Here is a 13,961-nt window from a genome sequence, read left to right on the forward strand (position 1 = left end):
AAATTGATTAAGAAGATCTTTATGGTTACTTAACAACTTCCTCAAGCTGCTATTGAAGAACCTGATGATGTCATCAAGAGGATTTTTCCTGAGTTTGGTGTATGTTGAAGAATCTTGGAAGAGATCATTCATTTTGGAAATATACTATCATGAATATCACGTTAATATCTTTGTGATTTACACACACACACACACACACACACACACACACACACACACACACACACACACACACACACACACACACACACACACACAAAAGAACCCCCCAAAAAAGAACTAGGAATCAAAAGGCTGGCATACCGAAAGGGGAATTATGAACAGATGAGAAGTTTCCTAAGTGAAATACCTTGGGACACAGACCTCAGAGACAAGTCTGTACAGGGTATGATGGACTATGTTACCCAAAAGTGTCAGGAGGCAGTAAACAGGTTCATCCCGGCCCAAAGGGAAAAATCCGAGAAGCAACAGAAGAATCCATGGTATAATAGGGCATGTATGGAAGCGAAGAAACTGAACAAAAAGGCGTGGAGGAACTTCCGGAATAACAGAACACCAGAAAGCAGGGAGAGATACCAGAGAACCAGGAATGAGTACGTCAGGGTGAGAAGAGAAGCAGAGAAAAATTTTGAAAATGATATAGCAAACAAAGCCAAGACCGAACCAAAGCTACTCCACAGTCACATCAGAAGGAAAACAACAGTGAAAGAACAGGTATTGAAACTTAGAACAGGCGAGGACAGGTATACAGAGAATGACAGAGAGGTGTGTGAGGAACTCAACAAGAGGTTCCAGGAGGTCTTCACAATAGAACAGGGTGAGGTCACTGTGCTAGGAGAAAGGGAGGTAAACCAGGCGGCCTTGGAGGAGTTCGAAATTACGAGAGAGGAGGTCAAGAGACACCTGCTGGATCTGGATGTTAGAAAGGCGGTTGGTCCAGATGGGATCTCACCATGGGTACTGAAAGAGTGTGCAGAGGCACTTTGCTTGCCACTTTCCATAGTGTATAGTAAATCACTAGAGACGGGAGACCTACCAGAAATATGGAAGACGGCGAATGTGGTCCCAATATACAAAAAGGGCGACAGACAAGAGGCACTGAACTACAGGCCAGTGTCCTTGACTTGTATACCATGCAAGGTGATGGAGAAGATCGTGAGAAAAAACCTGGTAACACATCTGGAGAGAAGGGACTTCGTGACAAATCGCCAACATGGATTCAGGGAGGGTAAATCTTGCCTTACAGGCTTGATAGAATTCTACGATCAGGTGACACAGATTAAGCAAGAAAGAGAGGGCTGGGCGGACTGCATTTTCTTGGATTGTCGGAAAGCCTTTGACACAGTACCGCATAAGAGGCTGGTACATAAGCTGGAGAGACAGGCAGGTGTAGCTGGTAAGGTGCTCCAGTGGATAAGGGAGTATCTAAGCAATAGGAAGCAGAGAGTTACGGTGAGGGGTGAGACCTCCGATTGGCGTGAAGTCACCAGTGGAGTCCCACAGGGCTCTGTACTCGGTCCTATCTTGTTTCTGATATATGTAAATGATCTCCCGGAGGGTATCGATTCATTTCTCTCAATGTTTGCGGACGATGCTAAAATTATGAGAAGGATTAAAACAGAAGAGGACTGTTTGAGGCTTCAAGAAGACCTAGACAAGCTGAAGGAATGGTCGAACAAATGGTTGTTAGAGTTTAACCCAACCAAATGTAATGTAATGAAGATAGGTGTAGGGAGCAGGAGGCCAGATACAAGGTATCATCTGGGAGAGGAAATTCTTCAGGAGTCAGAGAAGGAAAAAGACTTGGGGGTTGATATCACGCCAGACCTGTCTCCTGCAGCACATATCAAGCGGATAACATCAGCGGCATATGCCAGGCTGGCCAACATACGAACGGCATTCAGAAACTTGTGTAAAGAATCATTCAGAACTTTGTATACCACATATGTCAGGCCAATCCTGGAGTATGCAGCCCCAGCATGGAGTCCATATCTAGTCAAGGATAAGACTAAACTGGAAAAGGTTCAAAGGTTTGCCACCAGACTAGTACCCGAGCTGAGAGGTATGAGCTACGAGGAGAGACTACGGGAATTAAACCTCACTTCGCTGGAAGACAGAAGAGTTAGGGGGGACATGATCACCACATTCAAGATTCTGAAGGGGATTGATAGGGTAGATAAAGACAGTCTATTTAACACAAGGGGAACACACACAAGGGGACACAGGTGGAAACTGAGTGCCCAAATGAGCCACAGAGATATTAGAAGGAACTTTTTTAGTGTCAGAGTGGTTGACAAATGGAATGCATTAGGGGGTGATATGGTGGAGGCTCACTCCATACACAGTTTCAAGTGTAGATATGACAGAGCCCGATAGGCTCAGGAATCTGTACACCTGTTGATTGACGGTTGAGAGGCGGGACCAAAGAGCCAGAGCTCAACCCCCGCAAACACAACTAGGTGAGTACACACACACACACACACACACACACACACATATCAGAAACCTGTACACCTGTTGATTGACGGTTGAGAGGCGGGACTAAAGAGCCAGAGCTCAACCCCCGCAAGCACAAATAGGTGAGTACATACTGAATACACATACACACACACACACACACACATATATATATATATATATATATATATATATATATATATATATATATATATATATATATATATATATATATATATATAAAACTAACCTTCAGGCTTGTTCCCATATATATATATATATATATATATATATATATATATATATATATATATATATATATATATATATATATATATATATATATAGTTTTATATATATATATATAGTTTATATATTTATACATATAAATATAATATAAATATTGTTTATTATATTATAATATATTATATTTATTATTATAATATAAACTACATGTTTATATGTTTATATAGTTTATATATATATAGTTTTTTGAAAGAACTGGGTTCTAGGCTCATTGAAACAACAAGGGACCCAAGAGCTGCCAGCTTTCTTTTCCAGCGCCTCAGCGTGGCGATACAGAGGGGAAATGCGCACTGCATCCAGGGTTCCTGCCGGCCATCTGAGGAGCTGGAGGAACTCGACAACCTATGATAACCATCTTTGTAACCTATATGTAACTCCTTTTTTGTAACAAAGTTCAAATAAAGCAAATATATATGTGTACATACAAAAGAATGGGGGTGGTAGGAGAAGATAATATTAGTGTTCAGTGAGAAACCACAAGGTCTCCTCTGAATACTTTTTATTTTCTTCTCCGAGGCTATGGGTCCCCACATTGGCACCAGAGGTGGTACCCTCACAAAGTAAAAATATATATATATATATATATATATATAATATATATATATATATATATATTTATATATATGTTTATATGTTACTGGTGCATATATGGTACAAAACGTATTAAATGTAATGATGAAGGAGTGATTATAAGAGGAAGTCTTACCTCAGAGACGCATATAAATATTACACTTTTCTCGTTGTGTGTGATACTAACAGCCCTGAGGTCAGGCTCGTGACGCCTCACTGACCAGTGACTAAGAACATTGTACAATACACGAGTGAAACCAGTCTTAAAGTGCTAGGACTCCCGCCCTCAGCAAGCACAAAAGGAAACCTGTAGAGATGGAGCGGTGTTGACCAGGTGATGGGTTGATGGGGCCAGGAGGGGACACGTCAAGGGGCTGCACCTGTCAACCACACAAGAAGAGTTGAAGGGAAGGAGAACATACTAGAGACGTAAGATGTTTAGGGGAATTGACAGCGTGGAAGACAGGAAATATTTACGGTGAATAACAATACGACCAGCAGGTATGGACAATACGACCAGCAGGTATGGACAATACGACCAGCAGGTATGGACAATACGACCAGCAGGTATGGACAATACGACCAGCAGGTATGGATGTAAGGTGCAGACCAAGAGCAGTGGTAGAGAGTTGAGGGCCAAGGGTCCCACCTCGTCCAGCAGGGACAGACATCATCTCGCCACGAAATAAAAAATCAAATGCTATTAGGATCAGGTTAGGACTGTATGGCCAAGCCGACCAACAGCCAGCCGTCCAGGCGGGGTCCAAGAACATTAATGCGTGATCCCGAGACATAAATAGCTGAATATAGGACTCCATATAGGATATAGGACTGATATAGGACTCCATACAGAAATACACCAACATATACAAATACACAACAGTAATCCTCCAAAACCTCTGCCCTGGATGATCAAATTTCAATGTGGATATGGAGCAAGGGAGGCAGGGATAATGTCTAAGCATCATAACATCTGGGGACATCCCTTACAAACATGGGGCCAGATTCACGAAGCAGTTACGCAGGTACTTACGAACGTGTACATCTTTCCTCAATCTTTGACGGCTTTGGTTACATTTATTAAACAGTTTACAAGCATGAAAACTTGCCAATCAACTGTTGTTATTGTTATAAACAGCCTCCTGGTGCTTCGGAGCTCATTAACTGTTTAATAATTGTAAACAAAGCCGCCAAAGATTGAGAAAAGATGTACAGGTTCGTAAGTGCTTCCGTAACTGTTTCGTGAATCTGGTCCACAGTTGCCATGTTCAAGACAGGAGACAGGTACGAGGCTGTAAAGTACCGAGTCTTGTCTTACTAACTTACACTTCCAAAATGCTGAAGAAAATCGTCATAAAGACGGTGGAATATCTGGAGTCTCTTCATGGTCTTATGAAGGGGAAAGACTTTCTAAGCAACCTCGGTCGGCCGAGCAGGGAGCCGGTCGGCCGAGCGGACAGCACGCTGGATTTGTGATCCTGTGGTCCTGGGTTCGATCCCAGGCGCCGGCGAGAAAAAATGGGCAGAGTTTCTTTCACCCTATGCCCCTGTTACCTAGCAGTAAATTGGTACCTGGGTGTTAGTCAGCTGTCACGGGCTGCTTCCTGGGGGTGGAGGCCTGGTCGAGGACCGGGCCGCGGGGACACTAAAGCCCCGAAATCATCTCAAGATAACCTCATTGAGTTCCACTACCAGGTCGCCAAGATTCAATGTGTGTGTGGAGTGCATCTTCCTAGACTACCAAAACGCCTTAGATATAGTCCTCCACGAAAGATTGATGTATAAGTTAGAAAGATTGATGTATAAGTTAGAAAGATTGATGTATAAGTTAGAAAGATTGATGTATAAGTTAGAAAGATTGATGTATAAGTTAGAAAGATTGATGTATAAGTTAGAAAGATTGATGTATAAGTTAGAAAGATTGATGTATAAGTTAGAAATATTGATGTGTAAGTTAGAAAGATTGATGTATAAGTTAGAAAGATTGATGTATACGTTAGAAAAGCAGGCTGAGGTAACTGGTATGACACTGGACTGGATTAAAGAATATCTAGTCATTGCGAAAGAGTGAAAATGGCAGGAAGAGAGGGATGTAGTGAGAATAGGGTTCAATATACTCTTGCGTCCGATATACTGTACCCCTTGCGTCTGATATACTGTACCCTTGCGTCTGATATGCTGTACCCTTGCGTCTGATTTACTGTACCCTTGCGTCTGATATACTGTACCCTTCTTTCTGATTAAATGTACCTTGTGATATACTGTACCGTTCCTTCTAGTACACTGTACCGTTCCTTGTGGTACACTGTACCGTTCCTTCTGCTACACTGTACCGTTCCTTCTAGTACACTGTACCGTTCCTTCCGGTACACTGTACCGTTCCTTCCTGTACACTGTATCGTTCCTTCTGGTACACTGTACCGCTCCTAGTACACTGTACCGTTCGTTCTAATACATTGAACTGTTGCTACTGATATACTTCACATCTTCACATCTGTACTATGTGTACTCATGTACACATCTGTACTTCACATCTGTATTCTAAGTATCTACAGATAACATATGCTGGATGCTGTAATACTGTTCCCAATAAAAATGATTTAGTTATATTCTGGATTTTGTTTGAACAAAATTAACAATAAAACTAACACTATTAGGCTGTATTACATTCGTATAAATGATATACGCCATAATTTATTGATTTGTCATAACTTTTGGGTGTCCATTGGTGTGGTGGACGCCGGCGTCTGTTCTCTTCCCCCGGAAATAACAGTTTTCCACCGTAATGATACCCATAACGAGCCATTAATGCTGTTATTTATGTTAGTGAATACCGGGAACAAGCAAACCGGGGCCCCTGGCTTCCTCCGCCACCGGAACACAGCGACGGGCGCCCTGCTTGGCGGGATTTAGGCGCCAGATTCTCACCAATCACGGTCAGTTTCGGGGGGAAGCCCGAAACTCTCGGCCAATCGTGTGCCACTTGTGGTGAGTTCCGCCAATACTCTTTCCTCTTTCAAATCTTATTCTTTGGTAATGTTTAGCCGGACCAATTAGAGGGCGGCCAGCGCAGGTACTGACCAGTCACAGTTCACCTGGTCAAAATGATTATAACGATCTTCGATTATATTTCACGTACTCATTCATTATTCAATATTGTAATGATTTCGTACATTAAATGAGGCTGCATTCTGCAGAAAATAATCATCTTGTGCTATAGAACAGTCAAATCTCTCGTCACGCACAGACTTGGGAGATAATTTAACAAGCAAAATAATAAATGAGTAGCCATCCAGACGCCGAGTTACTCACAAGGCTGGCCAATGGCCGCCTCCCCTAGGTCACGGCGCTGACCAATCAGCGCGCGCCATCTTCATCCACTCGAGTACTCGCCCAAAAGCAGAGGAAAGGTGAAAAATCAACAGACTCGGAAATGCCGTCCACTAGTGACTCACGAGTCACTCCTCTGGATAACCTCAGCCAGTGACTCACGAGTACTCAGAATAACTCCAGCCAGTGACTCACGAGTCACTCCTCAGGATAACCTCAGCCAGTGACTCACCAGTCATTCCTCAAGATAACCCTAGCCAGTGACTCACGAGTCACTCCTCAGGATAACCTCAGCCAGTGACTCACCAGTCATTCCTCAAGATAACCCTAGCCAGTGACTCACGAGTCACTCCTAAGGATAACCCCAGCCAGTGACTCACGAGTCATTTCTCAGGATAATCCCAGCCAGTGACTCACCAGTTATTCCTCAAGATAACCCTAGCCAGTGACTCACGAGTCACTCCTCAGGATAACCTCAGCCAGTGACTCACGAGTCATTCCTCAGGATAACCCCAGCCAGTGACTCACGAGTCACTCCTCAGGATAACCTCAGCCAGTGACTCACGAGTCATTCCTCAGGATAACCCCAACCAGTGACTCACGAGTCATTCCTCAAGATAACCCCAGCCAGTGACTCACGAGTCACTCCTCAGGATAACCTCAGCCAGTGACTCACGAGTCATTCCTCAGGATAACCCCAGCCAGTGACTCACGAGTCACTCCTCAGGATAACCCCAACCAGTGACTCACGAGTCATTTCTCAAGATAACCCCAGCCAGTGACTCACGAGTCATTCCTCAGGATAACCCCAGCCAGTGACTCACGAGTCATTCCTCAGGATAACCCCAGCCAGTGACTCACGAGTCACTCCTCAGGATAACCTCAGCCAGTGACTCACGAGTCATTTCTCAAGATAACCCCAGCCAGTGACTCACGAGTCACTCCTCAGGATAACCCCAGCCAGTGACACACGAGTCATTCCTCAAGATAACTCCAGCCAGTGACTCACGAGTCACTCCTCAGGATAACCCCAGCCAGTGACTCACGAGTCATTTCTCAGGATAATCCCAGCCAGTGACTCACCAGTCATTCCTCAAGATAACCCTAGCCAGTGACTCACGAGTCACTCCTCAGGATAACCTCAGCCAGTGACTCACGAGTCATTCCTCAGGATAACCCCAGCCAGTGACTCACGAGTCACTCCTCAGGATAACCTCAGCCAGTGACTCACGAGTCATTCCTCAGGATAACCCCAACCAGTGACTCACGAGTCATTCCTCAAGATAACCCCAGCCAGTGACTCACGAGTCACTCCTCAGGATAACCTCAGCCAGTGACTCACGAGTCATTCCTCAGGATAACCCCAGCCAGTGACTCACGAGTCACTCCTCAGGATAACCCCAACCAGTGACTCACGAGTCATTTCTCAAGATAACCCCAGCCAGTGACTCACGAGTCACTCCTCAGGATAACCCCAGCCAGTGACTCACGAGTCATTCCTCAGGATAACCCCAGCCAGTGACTCACGAGTCACTCCTCAGGATAACCTCAGCCAGTGACTCACGAGTCATTTCTCAAGATAACCCCAGCCAGTGACTCACGAGTCACTCCTCAGGATAACCCCAGCCAGTGACTCACGAGTCATTCCTCAAGATAACTCCAGCCAGTGACTCACGAGTCACTCCTCAGGATAACCCCAGCCAGTGACTCACGAGTCATTTCTCAGGATAATCCCAGCCAGTGACTCACCAGTCATTCCTCAAGATAACCCTAGCCAGTGACTCACGAGTCACTCCTCAGGATAACCTCAGCCAGTGACTCACGAGTCATTCCTCAGGATAACCCCAACCAGTGACTCACGAGTCATTCCTCAAGATAACCCCAGCCAGTGACTCACGAGTCACTCAGGATAACCTCAGCCAGTGACTCACGAGTCATCCCTCAGGATAACCCCAGCCAGTGACTCACGAGTCACTCCTCAGGATAACCCCAACCAGTGACTCACGAGTCATTTCTCAAGATAACCCCAGCCAGTGACTCACGAGTCACTCCTCAGGATAACCCCAGCCAGTGACTCACGAGTCATTCCTCAAGATAACTCCAGCCAGTGACTCACGAGTCACTCCTCAGGATAACCCCAGCCAGTGACTCACGAGTCATTTCTCAGGAAAATCCCAGTCAGTGACTCACGAGTCACTCCTCAGGATAACCCCAGATAACAAGATAACCCCAAGATAACTCACAAGTCACTCATGAGGAGTGACTCCAGACACGTGGTTATGTCGTTTCCGTTACCACATTATTATTATTATTATTGAGAAAATCCGGAGCCGTGATAAAGATTCGAACCTATGCGGTGGGTAGACCCACGCACACGCCTTAGACAATCAGGCCACGACATGGTCAAAAGGATTGCAACCTGGAGGTCTACTGAACACATGAGGGTTTCCTGAAGTCCGGCTTCAGTGGAGGCCTGAAGAAACCCTCGTGTTTTCAGTAGAACTCCAGGTTGCAATCCTTTTGACCATGCCATGGCCTGATCATCTAAGGCGTGTGTGTGGGAACATCCACCGCAAATGGTTCGAATCCTCATCACAGCTCCTACGATTTTCTCATTGATGTAATCAGGTTAGTGTGATTTCTCCTTATAAGTGAAGCCTTGATGCCTCCAAGAAGCTGTGATGACTTGGGGACATTGCTGGGGCGAGGCTGGTCATGCATAGGTGTGTGTGTGTGTGTGTGTGTACTCACCTAGTTGTACTCACCTATTTGTGCTTACAGGATCGAGCATTGACTCTTGGATCCCGCCTTTCCAGCTATCAGTTGTTTACAGCAATGACTGATACCTAGTTTTAAAAGTATGAATAGTATTTGCTTCCACAACCTGTTCCCCAAGTGCATTCCATTTTTCCACTACTCTCACGCTAAAAGAAAACTTACTAACATCTCTGTGACTCATCTGAGTTTCCAGTTTCCACCCATGTCCCCTCGTTCTGTTATTATTACGTGTGAACATTTCATCTATTTCCACTTTGTCAATTCCCCTGAGTATTTTATATGTCCCTATCAACATCTCCTGTCTCCCTTCTTTTCTCTAGTGTCGTAAGGTTCAGTTCCTGCAGACGCTCTTCATATCACATCCCTCGTAACTTTGGAACAAGCCTCGTCGCAAACCTCTGAACCTTCTCCAGTTTCTTTATGTGTTTCTTCAGGTGGGGGCTCCATGATGGCGCGGCATACTCTTAAGACGGGTCTCACGTAGGCAGTGTAAAGCGCCCTAAAAGCCTCCTCATTTAGGTTTCTGAATGAAGTTCTAATTTTCGCCAGTGTAGAGTACGCTGCTGTCGTTATCCTATTTATATGTGCCTCAGGAGTTAGATTAGGTGTTACATCCACTCCCAGGTCTCTTTCTCGAATCGTTACAAGTAGGCTGTTCCCCTTCATTGTGTACTGTCCCTTTGGTCTCCTGTCACCTGATCCTATTTCCATAACTTTACATTTGTGTGTGTGTGTGTGTGTGTGTGTGTGTGTGTGTGTGTGTGTGTGTGTGTGTGTGTGTGAGAGAGAGAGAGGGAAGGAGGTGTAGCGCCCCCCTCCTCCCCTTCCACAGTGACTTCTGCGCCCTTCTCCGGTTAAGGACCGTGTTTGGGTGGGTGAGTCAGGGCGGAAGACCAGCCACCCAGATATAAATCTTGACATTCACTGGTCCTCGAGAGGAAAAAGCTGGTGGCCTCAGTGTAGGACTGTATATGGCGAGCCCCGGGTGCCATACTCGCCAAGACTGTTCTCACACCAGGGACAAAATAGAAGCCAATGTCGGCAATTCCATTTAATCAGTATTTTATTTGCCACCAATAAGCGTTGTGGCGGATTGATGATGTTAGTGTATAGCACCCAGCTCTGGTGTACTCTACATTGGTATATATATATATATATATATATATATATATATATATATATATATATATATATTAGACACAAGAGGTACAATGGGTTGTGAGAGTAAGTAATGTGTGTTAGTGATGCAGCTGTTCATTCTTGCAAAGCCGCTAACAGCCACAAAGTTTTGGGCTTTGCAAATCTGAAGGTGGTTTGCTCTCGCACACACACACACACACACACACACATGCACGCACACATACACACGCCCACCCTAACCTACCACCCCATAGGAGCCAAAGCACAAATCCTTCCCTGCCCCTTGACAATGCCCACCATACTAACCAAATCCTCCCTCCCTACCCTGAGTACTCCCTGCCTTCCCATCCCCTGGTCTTCTTCCTGCCCCAAGCAGGCCCAGGCAAGATCTAAGTCCTCCATCCCCCACCCCCTACCCGAGTCCAAACCCCTGTTAACTACACCACAGGAGGACCAGCCATCACCTCGAGCACTCCCTGCCCCGCCACCCCTAGGAATTCTTCCTGTCGCAAGCAGGCCTGGGCAATTTCTAGGCCCTCCCCCCCCCCTGAACCCCAGGTAACTACCCCACAGGAGGATGAGCTAACCCAAGCAGTAATGCCCATGGAACGGCTTCCTGCACTAGTGGGGAGGGTGGGTGAAAATGGATATAGGAAAGTGAGCTTCGTTAGTAAGTGAAAGTGAGCATGAGAGAGAGAGAGTGAACAAGGTAATGTACTCAAACATTTTTTTTTTATTATTAATTTCTACCACAGATGTGGCCACACATTTACAATGCTAACCAGCATATATATACATTTTCTTCTGTCCTCCATAGACTCAAACATTGATGGGATTACCAACAAAGCAAGTGAACTGGTAGAAAGGGCACCGGAAGAAAACCCAGACGTAATAGGACTCGCAGAAACAAAATTGTCAGGAGTCATAACAAACACTGTGTTTCTAAAGCACTACTATATAGTAAAGAAAGAGAGGTAAGGGAGAGGAGGAGCAGGAGTGGCTCTGCTGATAAGGAAGGACTGGAGATTTGAAGAGATGGCTGGGTTTATCCTGAGGATTTTTTTTTCAACTTTTTTACACGGGTGGTACGCGAACAAGGGGACACAGGTGGAGACTGAGTACCCAAATGAGCCACAGGGACGTTAGAAAGAACGTCCCTGTGATCTCATTGTCAGAGTGGTTGACAAATGGAATGCATTAGGCAGTGATGTGGTGGAGGCTGACTCCATACACAGTTTCAAGAGTAGATATGATAGAGCCCAGTAGGCTCAGGAACCTGTACATCGGCTGATTGACGGGTGAGAGGCGGGACCAAAGAGCAGAGTTCAACCCCTGCAAGGATAACTAGGTGAGTACAACTAGGCATCAGGTAAAAGAAACTTCCCATTTGTTTCTGCCTTGGCGGGGAATCGAACCCGGGCCCTTAAGATTACGACCTCCGAGCGCTGTGCATTCAACCGCGAGGCCCCTCGCTCCCTCCCACGCTTTGAAACTATTGACGGTTTTGGCATCCATCGTCTTCTTAACTTGCTCCAACCGTCCACCAACTGTGTGTGTGTGTGTGTGTGTGTGTGTGTGTGTGTGTGTGTGTGTGTGTGTGTGTGTGTGTGTGAGGGTGTGTTCACTTAATTGTACTTACCTAATTGTGCGTGCAAGGGTTGAGCTTAGGCTCTATAGTCCCAAACCGTTTCATGAAGTACTTCATCTCCCATTCTGTATCCTGTGTCTGGCCGCCTGTTTCCACCGCCTAGTTTCATTACTTTATATTTACCAGTTTATTACAGTTTAGGTCCAGAGCCTGTTGGACTGTCGTGTGTACACATACTGCTTTTCACACGTTCACTTTTCTAACACTGAAGTAATTATTTATATGGTTTCTGAAGCAGATTTGGGTACTCAAGTTTCCTCCCTGTGTTTCCTTATTCGTGTACCACCAATACCAAATAAGCTGAAATTGCACTATTAAAACCGCGGAAAATTTTGTATATGGTAATCATGGCATCCCTAATTCTTCTGTCTCCCTAATATGAGTTTTAATTCAGTGGTTCTTAACACTCTGTGTCTCTCAGCTCCTGTACTAGTTTGACGACATACTTCTGAACTTTCTCCAGCTTTGGTTTCTTTTTAATGGGATCAGGACATGTTACATAGGTGGTAATGAATGCTGAGAATGTTGGTCATGTCTCTCACTCACCTCTGGTAGTTATCTGTGCTACTGTTCCTGGTTCATGACCCACACTCTGGTAGTTATCTGTGCTACTGTTCCTGGTTCATGACCCACACTCTGGTAGTTATCTGTGCTACTGTTCCTGGTTCATGACCCACACCCTGGTAGTTATCTGTGCTACTGTTCCTGGTTCATGACCCACACCCTGGTAGTTATCTGTGCTACTGTTCCTGGTTCATGACCCACACTCTGGTAGTTATCTGTGCTACTGTTCCTGGTTCATGACCCACACTCTGGTAGTTATCTGTGCTACTGTTCCTGGTTCATGACCCACACTCTGGTAGTTATCTGTGCTACTGTTCCTGGTTCATGACCCACACTCTGATAGTTATCTGTGCTACTGTTCCTGGTTCATGACCCACACCCTGATAGTTATCTGTGCTACTGTTCCTGGTTCATGACCCACACTCTGGTAGTTATCTGTGCTACTGTTCCTGGTTCATGACCCACACCCTGGTAGTTATCTGTGCTACTGTTCCTGGTTCATGACCCACACTCTGGTAGTTATCTGTGCTACTGTTCCTGGTTCATGACCCACACTCTGGTAGTTATCTGTGCTACTGTTCCTGGTTCATGACCCACACTCTGGTAGTTATCTGTGCTACTGTTCCTGGTTCATGACCCACACCCTGATAGTTATCTGTGCTACTGTTCCTGGTTCATGACCCACACCCTGGTAGTTATCTGTGCTACTGTTCCTGGTTCATGACCCACACTCTGGTAGTTATCTGTGCTACTGTTCCTGGTTCATGACCCACACTCTGGTAGTTATCTGTGCTACTGTTCCTGGTTCATGACCCACACTCTGGTAGTTATCTGTGCTACTGTTCCTGGTTCATGGCCCACACCCTGGTAGTTATCTGTGCTACTTAGTGTTCCAGGTTCCGGCTCCATCTAGACACTGTCAAACCTGGATGTACAGCGCCAGTTTCTATTTGTTTGGCCTTGGTACCCAAGCTGTGTAGTCCTCCCTACCTCTCACATGTTAAGCTGAGAATTAATAGCTTACCATAATGGCAGATCTGATGAGGTTAACCCACAGAGACGTCAATTGTATTGCAATATAAGTACCAGTGGGCCTCAGACTCGTCCACTCACTAACGCTCCAGTGCATTTACAACACAATAAGCCCATTTACAAACCAATTTCTTTT

Source organism: Procambarus clarkii, chromosome 33 (genome assembly GCF_040958095.1).
Source record: "Procambarus clarkii isolate CNS0578487 chromosome 33, FALCON_Pclarkii_2.0, whole genome shotgun sequence".
NCBI classification, from domain to species: Eukaryota; Metazoa; Arthropoda; class Malacostraca; order Decapoda; family Cambaridae; genus Procambarus; species Procambarus clarkii.